This window comes from Coenobita brevimanus, chromosome 39, assembly GCF_032717465.1.
Source record: "Coenobita brevimanus isolate Jiangsu-jjx chromosome 39, ASM3271746v2, whole genome shotgun sequence".
Classification (NCBI taxonomy): domain Eukaryota; kingdom Metazoa; phylum Arthropoda; class Malacostraca; order Decapoda; family Coenobitidae; genus Coenobita; species Coenobita brevimanus.
Window position 1 is genome coordinate 27213151 of NC_136992.1, and position 19520 is coordinate 27232670.

The 19520-nt window shown below is 38.3% G+C and overlaps 1 non-coding gene across 1 annotated transcript; it reads left to right on the top strand.

Annotated features, from left to right (window-relative positions):
- Positions 1-791: 791 nt before the first annotated feature.
- On the top strand, positions 792-910 carry LOC145396901 (5S ribosomal RNA). Its single transcript, XR_013896860.1, has one exon. It is a non-coding gene; the product is annotated as a 5S ribosomal RNA (ribosomal RNA).
- The last annotated feature ends 18610 nt before the right edge of the window (positions 911-19520 follow it).

A 19520-nucleotide genomic window follows, 5' to 3' on the forward strand; every position in this document is an offset into this window, starting at 1 on the left:
ATGAAGCTTAGGCCACAACATTAACAAATGGTTAGACGTCAGCTGTGCATTAAATGGAATTCATGTATAAAATAAATGTAAAGCCATAAGTTTTCTATACTATGCAGCATTATTCACTTGAGCAATGGTATAGTGTATGGGTATAACAAGGCAGCCTAATGAAATACAGAATGATAACCACTGATTTCACACATCCCAATCTTCATTCATGCCTTTTAATGATAATATACATTTTATGATGATGATGATGAACAACAGATGCTTCAGAAATAATATACTGGGTACATACAAATGCTTACATAGCTCCTATGCACATAATATACATTTCATGATAATGATGCACTATAGAATCCTCTGAAATATACTGGGTACATACAAATGTTTACAGACCAACACACACTGATAACATTTTTTTTTTTTTTTTTTCATATGTACAGTAGACCATTTTTTTGTAACATCCTGTACAGTATGACCTCAATGCTCAATGGATACAGTAAGCAGGTGGCTCCACTGCCTGGTTATACTAACATCCCTCAACCACTTCCCTATCCCCTGAACGAGTATAGTGGACTGCAGAAGAAGGGCAATTTGAGCCTCAGTCCACTGTGTCTACCTTACAGATGAACCTGGGGCCTCAACAGCATGCCAACAATATGTATCAAGATTTCACACCTTTTTCAGACATCTAAAACTGAAAACTTGGTGACACTGCCAAATCAGCATTTATATGCACTAAAAGAGCTTTAATATCCAATTTTTCTGTAAATCATTGTATAGAAAATAAACAAATAAATAACGGCCATACCACGTTGAGTACACCGCTTCCCGTCCGATCAGCGAAGTTAAGCAACGTTGGGTCTGGTTAGTACTTGGATGGGTGACCGCCTGGGAACACCAGATGCTGTTGGCATCCCTACGTCAAGTGGGGTTGGTGGAGGATTAGTGCCCCTCCCTGTAAAACAATTAACTCTGAGCCCTTGGCCACCCCGTCTGGGATACATGGCGTCTGGCAATGGATGGATGGATGGATAAACGTATGAACTTTTAGTATTACTTATGGAATGTCAACCATTTTCAACACCCTATACCATCACTCAAAAATACTTTAAGTTCCTACACAACCAGCCCCTCCCCCAATCAGCTGTGTTTGTCTGCGATGTGTAAACCAATGCTGGTGGGGGATGCCTTCATGTGGTGGTACTGATACAATAAGGGAGCTCCACTGCCACTAAGCTAGGGGAAATAAGTTGCAAAAAGGAAAATCCCTTGCCAAGTAAAGACATATGAAGAACTGTTGGGTCTTAAGGTGTGACAGATCTGAGAAGTGTGCTGTGAGAGATCTGGCAGAAGTACCACTGGGGAAGAGATGTAAACTGGTATGTTTGGATATGCTGAAAGGAAAGGGGAGGGTGACTGGCTGAAGACGTCATAGGTATGTATGATGAGGGTAGTATAGTAGTAGCAGTTACAACCCAAGGCTCATCTGAACTGTGAACCTAGTGGACTGCAGGCTTAAGCCATCTTCCTCTTACAGTCCACCTTTCTCCCTTCATGAGGCAAGGAAATGGATGTAGGACCTTTGTGTATGTAAAACTGCTACTGCTCTATCTAGAATACTGGCACCGTACAAAATAGTACTGTGTGTGTGTGTGTGTTCTTACCTTACCTAATTGTATCTTTACAGGAATGAGTCAAGCTCGTACTGTCCCGTGTCTTAAACCATATTTATCGTACATATCCTTAAATTTGTGAATTGTTTTGGCACACACTATTTCATTCGGTAGTGCATTCCATTGATCAATTGCTCTGTTTGGGAAACTGAATTTCCTTATGTCTTTATCACCTCTCCTTATGCAGTTTTTTGCAGTGTCCTCTTGCTGATGCTTCTCCATATGTTAAGTAATCATTTATGTCTATTTTCTCCTTTCCTGATATGCATTTATATAGCATGATCATGTCACCTCTTTTCCTTCTCTCCTGTAGTGTTGGTAGATTCAGTTTATTTAGTCTTTCTTCGTAGCTTAGGTCCCTTAAGCTTGGTATCCATCTTGTAGCGGCCCTTTGAACTTTTTCAATCTTGTCTATGTGCTTTTTGAGATGAGGACTCCAGACTACTGATGCATATTCCAGGGTTGGTCTAATGAATGATGTTATTATCCTTCTTAGCATGTCTTCATTTATGTATGTGAATGCTATTCTCATATTTGCAAGCAGTGTATACATGTTCCGTACCTTCTCGCTGATGTGGTCACCCGGGGTTAGTCTGTTATTGATAATCACACCTAGGTCTTTCTCTCTTTCTGATGTGTATAGGGTTTTATTTCCTAACTTATAATCCCAATCAGGTCTTTTTCCACTTTTACCAAACTTGATTGCATGACACTTGTCCACATTGAATTCCATTTGCCATGTACTACTCCATTCATGAAGTTTATTTAATTCTTCTTGTAGCTCTTTACAAGAGTCTGTGTTAGTAATTCTCCTTTGTATTTTTGCATCATCTGCAAACATATTAAGATAGCTCTCGTTTCCAGTATTACTGTTTATATCATTTATATACACTAAAAACATGATTGGTGCCAGCACTGAACCCTGTGGTACTCCACTAGTCAATTCTTTCCATGATGAGTAGTTTCCTCTTAGTACTGTCCTCATTTCTCTTTTTATGAGAAAGTCTTGCATCCAACAAAACAGTTTGCCTCGAATTCCTCCTTGATGGTACAGTTTCCATAAAAGTCTTTGGTGTGGTACTGTGTCAAAAGCTTTCTTGAAATCTAAATAGATACTGTCCACCCATCCTTCCCTTTCCTGTATTGTGTTTGTTACTCTGTCATAGTAGCTCAACAGATTAGTAACACATGATTTTCCTTTTCTGAAACCAAACTGTCTTTCTGTTATCATACTGTGTTCTTCTAGATGATTTACCCAAGCTTTTCTTATAAGTTTTTCTAATACCTTGCTTACAACACTGGTCAGTGATACTGGTCGGTAGTTGTGTGGATTTTGTCTATTTCCTTTCTTGAATAAGGGGACAATATTTGCTTTTTTCCAAATATCAGGTCGTTTACCTTGACTCAAGGATTTCTTGAAAATTAAAAATAATGGTTTACATAACTCCTTTGCACATTCTCGTAATACCCAACATGAAATTTAATCAGGACCACTTGCTTTTCCTCTGTCTAATCTACTTAACTCCTCCTGTATTACTTTTTCTGCTATTAGTATATCTGGTAGTATGTGTGGACATGCGTGTTCCACATAGTCCCTCTCAAAATTTTTTTCTTCTGTAAAAACTAATTGGAAATTCTTATTTAGTGCTTCACAAATATCTTTCTCTTGTGTATAAGTGATTCCCTCGTCCGTAATGGATTGTATTATATCTTTTACTTTAGTTTTGCTTCTGATATAGCTGTAAAACAGCTTTGGTTGATCACTACTTTTATTTATTATATACTCCTCAAACTGTTTTTGGGCTTCCCTCATTATTCTTGTATAGTAGTTTCTTGCCTGTTTGTAATTATTATACGCCCTTTCACTATTGTGTCTTCTGTATCTATTCCACAACAAATCTCTTCTTTCTTTTGATTTTTTACATTCTGTATTGAACCATTTCTGTATTTTCTTATCTGCTTCTTTGTGCTGTGGGATGTACTTCTGGACTCCTATTTCATAAAATTCACAAAAATTTTTATATACAGCATTTAAATCTTGTCCTCTAAGCTCATTTTCCCAATCAACTTCTAAGAAATACTTCTTTAGGTCTTGAAAATTTCCCTTTTTATAGTTTAGGCTCTTTTTGTAACTACCATTGCTGTTTACTATGTCATATGCTATCCTGAAGTTATAATTTAGTACTGCATGATCGCTTTTGCCGAGTGGAGGGTGATATACTAAACTGTCAATATCATTTTCTTGCCTTGTAAATATTAGATCTAGCACTGAAGGTACATCAAGTCCTCTTTTTCTGGTGGTTTCCCTCACATGTTGCGGTAAGAAAAACTCTTGTACGAGATCCAGGAGCTTTTGATCCCAACAGCTTTCTTGGCTATTTATATCTAGAGTATTCCAATTTATATTTGTATTGAAGTCCCCAGTTAGTATAATTCTTTCCAATTTCTCTTCCATTTTATGTAGCAATGATCTTACACTCTGAATTGTACTCTCTGCCAGGTCCTCATATTCATCTCTTTCCCATGTGTTTGATCTGGGTGGCATGTACAAATTGGCTACAATTACTTTACCTTCAGATGTGTCAATCTCTACTGCAATCAGTTCTACTTGTGATGGTATATCTAGTTTTATTTCCTTGACTTTTAGATTTTTCTTAGTTAATATTATAATTCCTCCTCCTTTTTTTAAATATCTGTCTCTTCTCCATATATTGTATTCCTCTAAGTTTAGTATGTCACTTGATATCCTTGGTATTAATTTTGTTTCAGTTAGGCATATTATTTGTGGTTCATTTTCTCTGACATAATCATTCATATCTAGTAATTTAGATACCATTCCATCCACATTTGAGTACATCAACTTTATCATCTTGTTTATATACTTGTCATGACATGGTTCTACTACCTTCCTCCTTTTTCTTCCATCCTGTTTGTGTACCACTTTCGTACCTGCAATCCAATTACTTTGTAAAAAAAATTTCTTCTTCTCCTCTTCTGATCTTCCCTCATTTTTTGTTTTTGCTTCCTCCCTTTTCTCTTTCAGTAATTCCAGTTCCTCTTGTGTTAGGCATCTTTTTATCCATACATTTTTGAACTACTCTTTTTCCTTAAGATTCTTTGCATTTTTTAGTATCTCTTCCACTGTGTGTGTGTGTGTGTGTGAGAGAGAGAGAGAGAGAGAGAGAGGAAAATGGACCCCAGCGAGACCACTGGTCCAATGTCAAAAATAGATCCAAGGAAGGATATAGGTCCAGGAAAGATAGTTGCCTCTCAATGGGGAGAAGAGGTCTATGTGGAAAGTAAGTCCAAGAAGGGAATACATGCAAGAGTGAGAATAGGTCCATGGATGACAGTAAGTCCTTGAGTGATAATAAAAATAGGTCCATGGATGACAGTAAATCCCTGAGTGATAATAAAATAGGTCCATGGATGACAGTAAATCCCTGAGTGATAATAAAATAGGTCCATGGATGACAGTAAATCCCAGAGTGATAATAAAATAGGTCCATGGATGACAGTAAATCCCCGAGTGATAATAAAATAGGTCCATGGATGACAGTAAGTCCTTTGGTGATAAAATAGGTCCATGGATGACAGTAAGTGATAATAAAATAGGTCCATGGGTGACAGTATGTGATAATAAAATAGGTCCATGGGTGACTGATAATAAAATAGGTCCATGGGTGACTGATAATAAAATAGGTCCATGGGTGACTGATAATAAAATAGGTCCATGGGTGACAGCAAGTCCTTGAGTGATAATAAAATAGGTCCATGGATGACAGTAAGTGATAATAAAATAGGTCCATGGATGACAGTAAGTCCTTTGGTGATAAAATAGGTCCATGGATGACAGTAAGTCCTTTGGTGATAAAATAGGTCCATGGATGACAGTAAGTCCTTTGGTGATAAAATAGGTCCATGGATGACAGTAAGTGATAATAAAAATAGGTCCATGGATGACAGTAAGTCCTTGAGTGATAAAATAGGTCCATGGATGACAGTAAGTGATAATAAAATAGGTCCATGGATGACAGTAAGTGATAATAAAATAGGTCCATGGATGACAGTAAGTGATGATAAAATAGGTCCATGGATGACAGTAAGTGATAATAAAATAGGTCCATGGATGACAGTACGTCCGAGTGATAATAAAATAGGCCCATGGGTGACAGTAAGTCCTTGAGTGATAATAAAATAGGTCCATGAGGGGAAAAATAGGTCCACAGGTACAAATAGGTCCCTGGGTGACAATAAAATAGGTCATTGGGTGAAAACAGGTCCATGGGGAAAGAAGGTACAAGGTGAAATAGGGCCATGAGGAAAAATGGGTCCATTGGGGAAAAAAAAAAAAAACGGGGGGGGGGATACAGAGGTGTGGGGGAAGGATAAATGGGGGAAGAAATAGATCCACTGAGGGAAAATAGGTCTAACCCTACCTAAATCATGGAAAAGGGGGACAAAAAGGCAGGATAAATATCATTATCATTACTTTGACCTTTATTCCCACCTACTTATGGAGATAGGTAGAAAGGGGAGAGATTCTGGCTGATGAAACTGATCTGAAGCTTCAAGTAAAATGAATCCCTGTTCAGAGTGGCTATTTTACACGGGGATTATGCTTCACTGACATGGAACTAAGAATGAGTGAAGCTTCAAACCTGAGTCTGCAATGAGTTAGGCAAACCATTTGGCTGTTGGCTCTCACAGAGTGAAGTGCTGGTGCATGGAAAGGCTTTATCTATGCTCTTCCCTGTAACTGTGCCTAAATCTGCCATCTCTCCATCTTGAAAGGTAAGCTATGACAACAGATTAACTCTAAGGTATGGTGAAAGTAATGAAAAAATGTCTTATTTTGTCAATGACCTGCAACATATGGTGCTTTGTAACATATGGTGCTAGTGACTACTGGAAGTGTTATGGAATGAGACCTATAGTGACATGCATTCTTAATCTGGCACAACCTGTAACATATGGTGCTAATGACTAATGGAAGTGCTAGGGAACTGAGATCAGACTTATAGTAAAATACATTTTTAATCTGACAATGACCTGTAACCAATGGTGCTAGTGACTAAGGGAAGTGTTATGGAATGAGAACAAACCTATAGTAAAATACTGTATTCTTGTTCTGATAATGAGCTGTTACTGTGCAAGATAACTAGTTTATGGTGCTAGTCACAAAAAGAAAAGTTACAAAAAGGCTGTAGAGCCACAGCACGGTCTTAATCACAATTCACCCAAAGGAAATATGCTGAAAATGGACAAAAACCACTGCTAAGTCAGTGCTGTGAACTATAAATAAAAAGTACCATATAACATCCTTAAACCAATACTAGGAAAAATGAATGGAAGGGAAAGTCTAGTGAAAAGTCCTGTAAGTACAACCTAACCATGCACCTATGAGCCTTAAAACTCAATAACTAACAGCAATGTGCTATGTCTGTTATGACAGGTTCACCAAAAATAGACTGGGACAACATCAGTGTGACACCAGGGATCAGCAACTGAACAGGAGGGCTGCAAGAAACCGAGCAACGTGGAGAGTTGCCATCAGGTGACCAAGGCCGACACATGCATGATGGAGTCCTTACAAGCAAAAAACCAATATCAGCACAAGGAAACCATGACTTATTAAGACCCGTGCCCTTCAGGACCATAAAACAGCTTGAACTGCAGCCCTACGAAGCCAACAAAAAGGTAGAGTACAGCCAAATTTTACACATTTACACTACCAAAACTCCTTTTTTTTTTAAATTAGCCTAAATTTGCCATCCTTCCATGCTGAAAACAGTGTTGCAATAACAAGAGTACAATACAGTCAACCTTACCAAGGTCAAACTTCCTGAGTTGAAACTGTGCTTATATTTTAGAAATAACTGAGAGCTTTAGAAGGGTGCACTCTAGCCTGAATTCACCCCCCCCCCCCAATCTATTGAGCAGCATGGAGAGCCGCCATTGGGTGACTAAGGCTGATACATGCAAGCGTACTGGAACCTTTATAAATGGACGAAACGAACGAATGAAATGCAACCAGCCTTTCTGTTCATAAAAACACTCAGTCTCCTTTTCAATCAAAATTCTTGTTTCCATTTTCTTGAATAAAGATAATCAAATTAAAGCGAATGAAAAAGGCAAGGAAGTTTATCAGAACAACAACAAAATAATTTTACTTTTCTTAAAATACTTTTAATTGGGAGAGGCAGTGGCCCAATCAGTAGATAGGTGGCCTGCAGTCCTAACGGACCCCAATTCAAATCCTAAATGACACAGGGACAGTTTATGGATTTGATTTTCATTATAAAAAAAAAAAAAAAAAAAAAAAAAAAAATAGCTTTACTGATCTACCAGAAGACCTGCTTGACATGTCATAAAAACACCCCTCCTAATACCAATTCACCAGCCCTGTATGAGACAGCCCTAGCATGTATTCAATATGGATGGTGGGTGTTAATGCCCAAGTAATGATATGTGTTGATGCAGGAGGACTACTGGGCCATGGAGATATGCCCTGATGATAGGTCTTGAAGCCTTTGCCCAGAAAAAAAAAAAAAAAAATTGCAATGACTTTCATTAGACAATTCCCTAATCTGATTCACCATAAACTAAAAAAGCTTTTCAATACTTTGTTATACTATACCTCCAACACCATAATGGATTCTTGGGAACAGGTTGCACAGCCCTGTCTAACTTATGTAACAATGTACTGTCAACTTTTTGTACAATGGAAGTTTCACATACAGTACTTCTATTTTTGGAACATAGCATTCAAAACTACCAAAAGGTTGCATTTTGGTGGCCACTGTCAAGAATTAAAACTTCATATTAGCGTAGGCTAAGAGAAACACCCATGCACTTAATTCAAGGACTGCATGTGGATTGCTATATAATGTCTGAGCATCAATTAAACAAATAGTAAAATTCATAAACAGCCATGTTTGTGCAGCTAGTTTAATGCACTTGAACACTGGACATAGTTCATGCTTAGAAGTTTGAACTTGGGAAGGTTGTCTGCATGATCATAGTCATGAAGGAGTACTATAGATAAGAGGTTGAGCCAAAGCAATGTCGTTTTCTGCCAATGAGCTACAAAGACTAAGCTACGTGGTAAACACTGACATTTAGGCAAATTTTAGATAAAAGAATCACTCTACAAAAAGCCCTCACAATCACCCACAACCTCCAGCACACAAACACATGTGCTGTTTACTTACAAAGTTTTTAACATTGCCTATACAGTTGCAACCCAACTCACAAAACATTAATGTTCGGAACTTTTGGAGGTACGTGCTTTTTAGGAAGCCTGCTGAGTTACAGCTAGTGGATTTTAGCTACCAAACACTACATATTGTACTATACAGAATACTTAAGATAAAAAAAAAAAAAAAAATGGTACTATGCTTCAACTGCTACCAGAGTTCACTCTTTCACCAATGATTAATATATTTTTGTCAAGAGTAATCAGTATTAATAATAAGAATCTGGCCTTTTGTTTCCCAAAAGTGCCAGTTCTTCCTTTGGGAGTTCACCAGCATTTGACACACATACATTATTTTTACAATTACAAGAATAATTGTAACATGGCAAATTTCATATTCTAAATTTCTGATTTATGAGCCAACTCAGTCCCAATTAAGTTCATAAGTACTCATACAGATGCAATTGTATTTTGTATATCCCTGCTTTATTTTTTATGGTTACTTACTGATTTATAATTATTTTATGACTGTTTGCTCTCTACTTATTTTGATTATTTGTTCTTTTTTGTATTTATAATTATGTTCTTTCTTTGTATTTATGATTATTTTTGTATTTGATTATAAAGTTACTACATGACAGTATTGTGATACCAACTCTAACGTGACGAAGTGAAGCTTGGACCTTGTTGGAGGGAGAGAAGTCAAGGGTGAGAGCAGTGGAAATGAGTTATTTGCGAGGAGCATGTGGAGGCACATGGAGAGACAGAGTGACCAATAAGGACGTAGCAGGGAAAGGTGATGGCCACATTGAAGTCTGGCTATAATGTTTGTTTTCATATGATGTGAATGGGCTACTCCTACAAACTGAATGCTAAGTCTATCTATCTATCTATCTATTGCCAGACGCCTCAATCCCGTTTGGGGTGGCCACAAACAAATCGCCTGAACGTTGCCCTGTCCCCCGCCATTTCACTGCCCTGCTCCCAACTCTCACCCCCCTCTCTCATATACTGTACCTCTCCACCCCATCCCTCCATCTCATCCTCGGCCTTCCCCTCCCTCTTCCCCCCTCCACCTAACTCACATACACTCTCTTCGTCAGTCTTTCAACCTCCATCCTCTCCACATGGCCAAACCACCTCAGTGTGTTCCTCATAACGCTTCCTATCACATCCACATCCACACCACAACGCTCCTTTATATCCTCATTCGTCAGCCTGTCTCTCCATGTGACTCCACAGACTCCTCTTAAATAACTCATTTCCACTGTTCTCACTCTTGACTTGTGTCCTTCCAACAACGTCCAAGCTTCACTTCCATACGTTTGAGTTGGTATCACAATACTGTCATGTAGTAACTTTTTCACTTCCATGCTCACTTCCCTGTTTCTTATCACTGCCTTCAAAGAACCAGCAACCTTTCTTCCCTGCTGTACCCTTTCAAGCACTTCATCCTCCAAACCTCCATCCTTACTCATCACACTACCCAAGTATTTAAACGTACTCACATTTTCCAATTCCTCACCATCCAACCTCGCTGTACATTCACTTACTTCACCTCTCTCAATGATCATCACTTTACTCTTCCCTACATTCACCTTTAGATTCCGTTTCGTTCACACTCTCCCAAACTCATCCACCAAGCCTTGCAGCTCCCCTTCGTCTTCACTCAACAACACAGTATCATCTGCAAACAACAGTACAGGGAGTTTCCAAACACTATCCTCTCTCACCATAGCCACTCCAACATCCACTACCCTACCTTGTACCTCTTTTATTACCCCATCCATGTACAGATTGAACAACCATGGAGACATGACACATCCCTGTTTCAACCCAACTTTCAAAGAGAAAAATTCACTTAGTTCACCATCCACACGCACTGCAGCCATACATACTCTTCACAGCATTCAACAACTTCCCATCTACTCCATATATTCTTAATACATTCCACAATCCTTGTGTATCCACCCTGTCATAAGTTTTCTCCATATACATGAAAGCCACATACTACTTCTTTCCCTTCTCTAGAAACTTTTCCACTAAAGATCTAAGAATGAATATCTGATCTACACAACGTCTTCCCTTCCTAAATCCTCCCTGTTCTTCTCCAACTAATTCCTCTGTTCTTTCTCTAACTCTGTCAATAAGTATCCTACCATACACTTTTCCTATTATACTACGAAGACAAATGCCCCTATGATTACCACACACTTCTTTTTCCCCTTTTCCTTTGTACAAGGGAATAATTATACCTGACTTCCAATCCTCTGGGACTCTACCTTCCTCCCAGGCCATTCTGCACATCTTCCACATCCATTCTACTACTATCTCTACCCCATGCTTCAGCATTTCACCACACACTCATATCAATTCCTGGGGCTTTCCCCAATTTAACTTTCTTCATTGCTTCCACAACTTCTATCCTACTGATTTCTTCCTGTCTTCTCACCTCCCTCCTTCTCCCAGCCACTTATACTAGCATTACTTCCATCCTCTATGTTCAACAATTCCTTAAAGTGTTCTCTCCATCTGTTCACTTTTACTCCCTTCTCCACTAGTAATCTACCATTTTTATCTTTCACTCCCCTGCTAACCTCACTTCCACCCTGTCTTATTCTCTTCACTTCTTTCCGGAACATTTTCGTACAGTCCCTCCACTTTACACTCAAATTCCTTCCAAATTCCTCATCCACTCTCTTCTTACTCTCTCTTAATAATCTTTTCACCTCTCTCTTTGTTTCTACATATAACTCTCTCTTCCGCCTCTCAACTTCTTCCACGTCCCTATTTCTCATCCATTCATTGTATGCTTTCTTCTTTGGTTCCACAGTCTGTCTCGCCTCTTCAGTCCACAATGCTGTTCCTTGCACCCCCCTCCATCTTCTCTTCCTTCCACACACCACATCACATGCTGCACATATTGCTAAGTCATGGTGCATTAAATTTAATTAGGTTTAGGTATGTGGTAAAAATGAAATCTCCTTCGGTTCTGAAATTTGGCCAGTTCTACAACTTCATTGCTAAATCATGCTTTCATGAAATTCAGTGAGCCTTAGTTATAAAGTGGAAATGAATCTCATTGGTTGCTGATCAAATCAGCATTCTAATCTGACGACTCCTGGCCATCAACTGGGCTAAAAGGTACACTTTTATCTTTGGGTAGGGTTGGAAAGATATATGCTGTGCTTATGCAGTAAGAAAGCTGTTTCCAAGATCTGTTCAGTTCAAGATACCTGAACACATTGCCTTTAAAAGACTAAAGACTGAAGTTTCCCTTGTGTAGTCAACTATCTGCCTTTTGGGGGATAGGGGGTAAGATTGAGGTGACACCCCCCCCCCTCAAAAAAAAAAAAAAAAAAAAAAAAAAAATTGAGGGGGTGGGGATTTGCTGCATATTATATTGCAGTATGTAATGGATAGAGAGGTCATTTGCATGGGATATGTTTGGTTATTATACATTTCCTTTATAATGTGAAAGAGCATTTGTACAGCAGCAATCTGTTACTGGGAAAAACCTGTTGATGGATCTTATTTCCCCCCCCCCCTCTGTCGTACTTCCTCAAGATGTAATTTTAATCAAGTTCTGAGGGAAATGTTGATTGCTAGCATGTGTGTTTGGGGAAAGTTATGGCAGGAAATCTCAGAGATTTGTTAATTTAAGGGAACACAGTGGAGGTAGAGCAGTGCAGTGTTAAGGCATGGGAAGGAAGTCAGAGAAATAAACTGAAGCAAAGTGGATGAAGGCTAGGAAGCATAGTTTTAGGTGGGGAAGCACTCATGCGCAGTGATGATAGGGGAACATGAAGAAAGAAATCAGGAATTATAGTGAAGGTATATAGAGATTAGTAGCAATTGTAGTGAAGCTGTGATACCAGAATGTTGGGAAGCATTTCAAAGTTAGTAATGCACAGCAAGCAGACTACAGAATAAGTAAAGCAGGGCCTCAAAATCCTGATACAGTACTAAGGTTTAAAGGAATAGGGCTCTCTGATTAAGTTACACAGTGAAAGTTGCAGACACATTGAGTTTATATGTGCTATTTATGCTTCTGGCATAGTCTTAGATGTGCATTGCTGAGTGGGCTGCAGTTCTAGCAGCAAGTTTGTGCTTTGTGATTCTCTTTCACTGAAAATTTCGTGTTCAAGTGCTGCAACATTTGAGCTGACCTAATGTACTCTTACTGCAGTTAAGTATTTAAAATAGATACATTTAGAATAAAAAAAAAGATGGGGGGGGGACCATAATACAGTATAGGTCCATTAATCCAAACGCCAGTGGACCGAGATTCATTCGGATTATCAGATTTTTTGGATTTTTGGGTGGGACCCCTAAGACAATTTCATGTTTAAACTGAAATTTTACCGAATGGATCACTTTTCATTCATTCATAATACAATTTGGCACATGTTAACATTACGTATTACACAAATTTTTTACTTAATTCTGTATTCCTGAAGACACGAACTGTAATTGATAAATTAAGAGATGTTATGAGTTATCTCACCAGTAATGCACAGTGTTGAAAACAGCAATTGTAGGCAGGTAAATCCAATTAGAGTAAGTCTAGAGTTAATAATAATATTCACGTATTGTAAAAGTACAAAAACTTAATATGTATATTTGTGGAAAATTCCTTAAACCTAAGGTACAGATCCAAAAGTTTCCGAGACAATGCACTGTCAAAATATGGACGATTCCCCATCATTCTATAAATATACTTGTTATTGATTAATTGATACTTTAATAACTCAATTTTCAGGGGGATCTATCAAATTCTATGTTCATTCAATAGTGTAGGCTTTGGATATCAATTACAAGTTGCACTTTTAGACAATAATTAACTTGTTTCTACCTCGCTATAGTTGACTTTGAATTATATTCTAGCGTAACTCATAGCTGCCTTCATTAATTTCCATTGGTACTACAACATCCTGGGTGTATTTTTAAATGACACTGAAGAAGTACAAGTATTTAAAAACTAGTGTACTTGCTAAATAAACTGATACATATTTAAACGATGGAGAATCGTCCCAACGGGGCTAATTGACTTGACGGCGAATTGTGCCGAAACCATCCAAAAGTGGTCAGTTGTTTACGAGGAGTTGCCAATCCATGCACTACCTGATCCATGACCACACCGCCCGGCACTAAGGCGCATTTTCCACCTTTTTTTTTTTTTTTTTTTGTCAGCCTTATTCAAAAATTCTGATTACTGGGATTTTCAGATTATCGGTGTTCGGATTAACGAACTTTTACTGTACTGCTAAAACTTGCAAAACTATAAGGTCTAGCTAAAGGACTGGTTCTTAAGTTTAAATGGCTAGCACTTGAGGTCAAGCAGTAACTGCAGTAAGAGTACATCAGGTCAGCTCAAATGTTGCTGCACTTGAACACGAAATTTACAGTGAAAGAGAATCACAAAGCACAAACTTGCTGCTAGAACTGCAGCCCACTCAGCAATGCACATCTAAGACTATGCCAGAAGCATAAATAGCACATATAAACTCAATGTGTCTGCAACTTTCACTGTGTAACTTAATCAGAGAGCCCTATTCCTTTAAACCTTAGTACTGTATCAGGATTTTGAGGCCCTGCTTTACTTATTCTGTAGTCTGCTTGCTGTGCATTACTAACTTTGAAATGCTTCCCAACATTCTGGTATCACAGCTTCACTATAATTGCTACTAATCTCTATATACCTTCACTATAATTCCTGATTTCTTTCTTCATGTTCCCCTATCATCACTGCGCATGAGTGCTTCCCCACCTAAAACTATGCTTCCTAGCCTTCATCCACTTTGCTTCAGTTTATTTCTCTGACTTCCTGCCCATGCCTTAACACTGCACTGCTCTACCTCCACTGTGTTCCCTTAAATTAACAAATCTCTGAGATTTCCTGCCATAACTTTCCCCAAACACACATGCTAGCAATCAACATTTCCCTCAGAACTTGATTAAAATTACATCTTGAGGAAGTATGACAGAGGGGGGGGGAAAAAAAAAAATAATAATAAGCTCCATCAACTGGTTTTTCCCAGTAACAGACTGCTGCTGTACAAATGCTCTTTCACATTATAAAGCAAATGTATAATAACCAAACATATCCCATGCAAATGACCTCTCTATCCATTACATACTGCAATATAATATGCAGCAAATCCCCACCCCCCAACTTTTTTTTTTTTTTTTTTTTTTTTGAGGGGGGGGGGACAACCTGACCCCCCCCACCAACTACACCGTTACCTCAATCTTACCCCCTATCCCCCAAAAGGCAGATAGTTGACTACACAAGGGAAACTTCAGTCTCTAGTCTTTTAAAGGCAATGTGTTCAGGTATCTTGAACTGAACAGATCTTGGAAACAGCTTTCTTAACTGCATAAGCACAGCATATATCTTTCCAACCCTACCCAAAGATAAAAGTGTACCTTTTAGCCCAGTTGATGGCCAGGAGTCGTCAGATTAGAACGCTGATTTGATCAGCAACCAATGAGATTCATTTCCACTTTATAACTAAGGCTCACTGAATTTCATGAAAGCATGATTTAGCAATGAAGTTGTAGAACTGGCCAAATTTTAGAACTGAAGGAGATTTCATTTTTACCATATACCTGAACCTAATTAACTTTAATGCACCATGACTTAGCATTCAATTTGTAGGAGTAGCCCATTCACATCATTTGAAAACAAACCTATTACAGCCAGACTTCAATATGGCCATTACCTTTCTCTGCTACAAAACCAACACAAAATGCAACTCATGAAAAAATCCACACTGCCCACACTGAAATGCAGACCCCCACACCACAGCACACTTACTACATGCACCATAACATCACAAGACAGTTCTTTCAACATAACCACAAAAAAAAAGACTTCTAGGAGTGACCAGTCAAAGTCGCAATTTCCTGCAGTCAACGGTAAGATGTGACAAGTTTCAACAACAAAAACACTAGAATATGAAGCTAATCATGGAAAGCTGCTATGAAAAGAATGTTCATGCCACAGTATTATCTTACTCTACTGCTGCTGAGCAACAGCATGGGGAAAAAAAGTTAAGGCGAAAGATTGTCATTATAGCTTACATCATTCCCATATCAAAGCTACTGAGGTGAAGAGCTGGTTGGGTGAAAGTCCATAAGCTTTTTTTGTGAGGAAGAACATGTACAGTACATTTAAGGACATGGTTTACCTATTATTCATTTGTGTTTTGCATCTACTTCAAATTTAGGGATAGGTCTGTTACCTGGCCCTGATTATCAGAATTATCTATGGGCAGATTTAGATAAATTAAAACTTTCCCAGCTGAGAATATTAGCTAGCAGAAGTGGGAAGTAGAGGAGATGAAATCCATGGTGAAGTTTTTTTTGTCAAACTGCACAAGAAAAAGCATTTCCTAATTTGCACTGCACTGTTTTGTTAATATTAGATGAACATTTGGTACAGTTATTCAATTATGTACCCAGTATCAATGTTTAAAAGCATACACCATGATGTCGTAACCCTAATTTTAAAAAATACATACCTTCCTTCAATTCTGCTTCACCTACTGTACAGGACACATTATTAGGCAATATAAATTTTTCTACATGCCTTAATCAAAATAATGACAATCACCATCATCATTAGTGTTCATCATACAACAACAATCATTAATCATCATTAATCCCATACCGGTATGCCTCAGGACAATTTTACTTCATTCTGGCTATTATCATATACTCATCTCTAGAGGGCCAATTGGGATGAAGGGTTTATTGCATATGTATAAGAACATATCACTTTTATCATTTCAAACAACTTTCACAGTGCAAAGGCAGTATTTAATAAAAAATACAATATAATAATAACAACAGTAATTCCTCATAGTAAGCCCATAGTATACAAAATTTACAGTTTCCAGTATAATTGAGCAGGAAGATAATTTTCTGCTAAACTTTTAGTTTAGCTCCTATAATTCCAAGATATATATTTTATTCTTGCTACTACAAGACTATTTAACTGTGTGTGTGAGAAAGAATATGTAACTGGGTGCCTGGTGGTTAGTAACTGGGTTGGGGAGTGGGGGTACTAAAAGTAGGTAATAGTGTACAACACTAAAACTGTTATACTGAAAACTATTTAAGTTACAGCAGACCTACACACATCACTCGCGAGCCTGTGCAAAAGTGGTGGATGCTGCTCAATTTACCTCTTCCAAAATGTTAGAGATGAATTGATAGGCTTGGTTAGTTGTATGGACATAACAAAATGATATGAAGGGGTGTACGTATGGTACAAGGAATGAGGAGGGTGAAAATATATTAGCATTCGGAGAAGCAATGAAAATGACTGTTCGACACAGTATGATTATTACATGTGAATCCAGTGGTAACAGTATCCAGATTGACTACATCCTGGGAAGGAAGGCTGACAGGATGCTGATAAAGGATGTGAAGGTTGTAGAGCACACAGTGTGTGTGCAACAACACTGGTTACTTGTGATATGGTACAAAAGAATCAGGTACCAAAGATGGGACCTATGCACCCCCCCCCCCCCAAAAAAAAAAAAACAAAAAAAAAAAGCAAGGGATGCCTTCTATAGCAAGATAAGTAAAATGGTGGCCAAACAGAATACTGTAAACAGAAGTGTTAAATAACAAAACAGAGCTCTCAAGAACAGTCTCTTGAGGGTAACTGATTAGGGTGTAAATGAACAAGGGACTCACCAAGACATAAGGTAACGTAGTGGTGGGGTGAGGGTGCAGAAGCTGCAGATAAGGAGATTTTTCCAGGAATGGACAAGGTGTGGTAAGAGAGGAAGACTTGGCTGCCATGTGCAGGACCAGAAGGGAGGTCTGTATCACAGACTTCTATTGGAAAGCCTAAAAGTGTCAAAAAGGAGGAATGTGGTACTGAAGGTGGCAATGGAGATAAAGACAGTAAACAGGGGGAAGCAGTGTGTCAAGAATGATGAAGGAAGAGCAGTGATGGACAGCCAAGATATTAAGATGCTTGGAGCACACTGTAACCAGTTGCTGATTAATAATGTTTGAAGTCAGCAGAACCAGTGTTTGGCCCTTAGCCTTTCACTGATGTCATTCCATGAGCAGGGCACTTTGTAGGACTCAGTTGGGGAAGGCAGCGGGTGTGTCTGGGTTAACTACTGAGATGTTGAATACCTCAAGAGATATATGAGTGGGTTTAGTTCCTGACTTGATAATTTCAATTATATATGAGTCTGTTTTTCCAGATGACTAGCTGAAGAGCACAAGTGCAAATGTATGCTGTATAAGGGGGACAATGTTTCCTTGCAAAGATGACATTATACAGGCACAAAAATTCTCGATGATAATTAAGGTAATGGATAGTCTTGGTAGGTGTAAGTGAGAGAGTGCATACTGATAAGATGCAATTTGGATATCTTATGTAACATATTCCGTCATTGGTCTCTGTATCAATCTGTCACCAAATCCTTTTTTACCCCTGATTTTGGTGATATAAAGTAATAAGAGAGAAGCCAAACCCATATTACCTCTTTTGAGGTGTAAAGGCCAATGGTTAAGTTACCACAGAACAGTACATTAATGGTAATCAACCAACTTCCCTAGATGATTGAAAAACATTCAGTTACCTTCTTGGATCTGAACCCACACACGCCATCACACTGACTGGGGTATTGTAACCACATGATCACCAGGTGCTCCAGTGCATGCAGGAATTTCTTTAGACTAATAACAGAGAACTGTCTGAGATATTACAGCAGTCAAAGGGTTGGCAGATGAATTTAAAATGAAATCTAATAAATCTGATGCCACGATTCCTCTTGATGACATCCCCAATTTAGGTTAGCCATGGTACAGCTGATGTTTTCAATGGACTGGAAGATAAACAAAGTGCTAAAACCAGCTATTTGTTTATTCCTAAGTGTGTGTCTCAAATATGAGAAATAGGATGATAAAATGAGCAAATAAAAGGCATGAATGGATCTTGAATTTGGCTGCTATCTTGGTTTTGTTTTTTCTTTAAGGGAACAATCTTGTGGGCTCCTGATCTTTGGTTCCTTCTTCCTTATAAAAAAAAAAAAAAAAAGTCAAGGTACAGCTGATGTTTTCTATGGACTGGAAACTAAATCAACTATCACATGGACTTACATTGAGGACTTACTGCATGGTTCTGCCACATTACTGATCAGGCACAATTACAATCAAAATTTTGCTGACACTTCCTTGCCGGCTGTTGAGTGGAAGGTGATATTATTATGAGACAGCGATATGAACCAAACAACAAAGGGGACTGAGAAGAAAGGACACTTATCTTTGGGAAAGAATGAAAAATTATTTACATAAAATATTGATGTGCTTGGGAGAGAGAAATTAATCACTGAAAATAAAGTATTGTGATGTTATAGATACATGAAGGGAATGAGAAGAAATATTAGTCTTTGATGCCTGGGAAGAAAAGAGAATTCTGATACATGAAATACTCTGTTGTGAGAAGCACATGACAAATGGGTCTGAGGAGGAGGGACACTGACATTCAGGGAAGAATGATATATAGGAAAGGCAGAACACAATGCTGGAAGGGGACTGTCAGTGAACTTTTGCTTGCAATTGTAACTCAGGTCCATGGAAAAGCACTGATTGACTTACCTTGTAATATCCATTTAAAA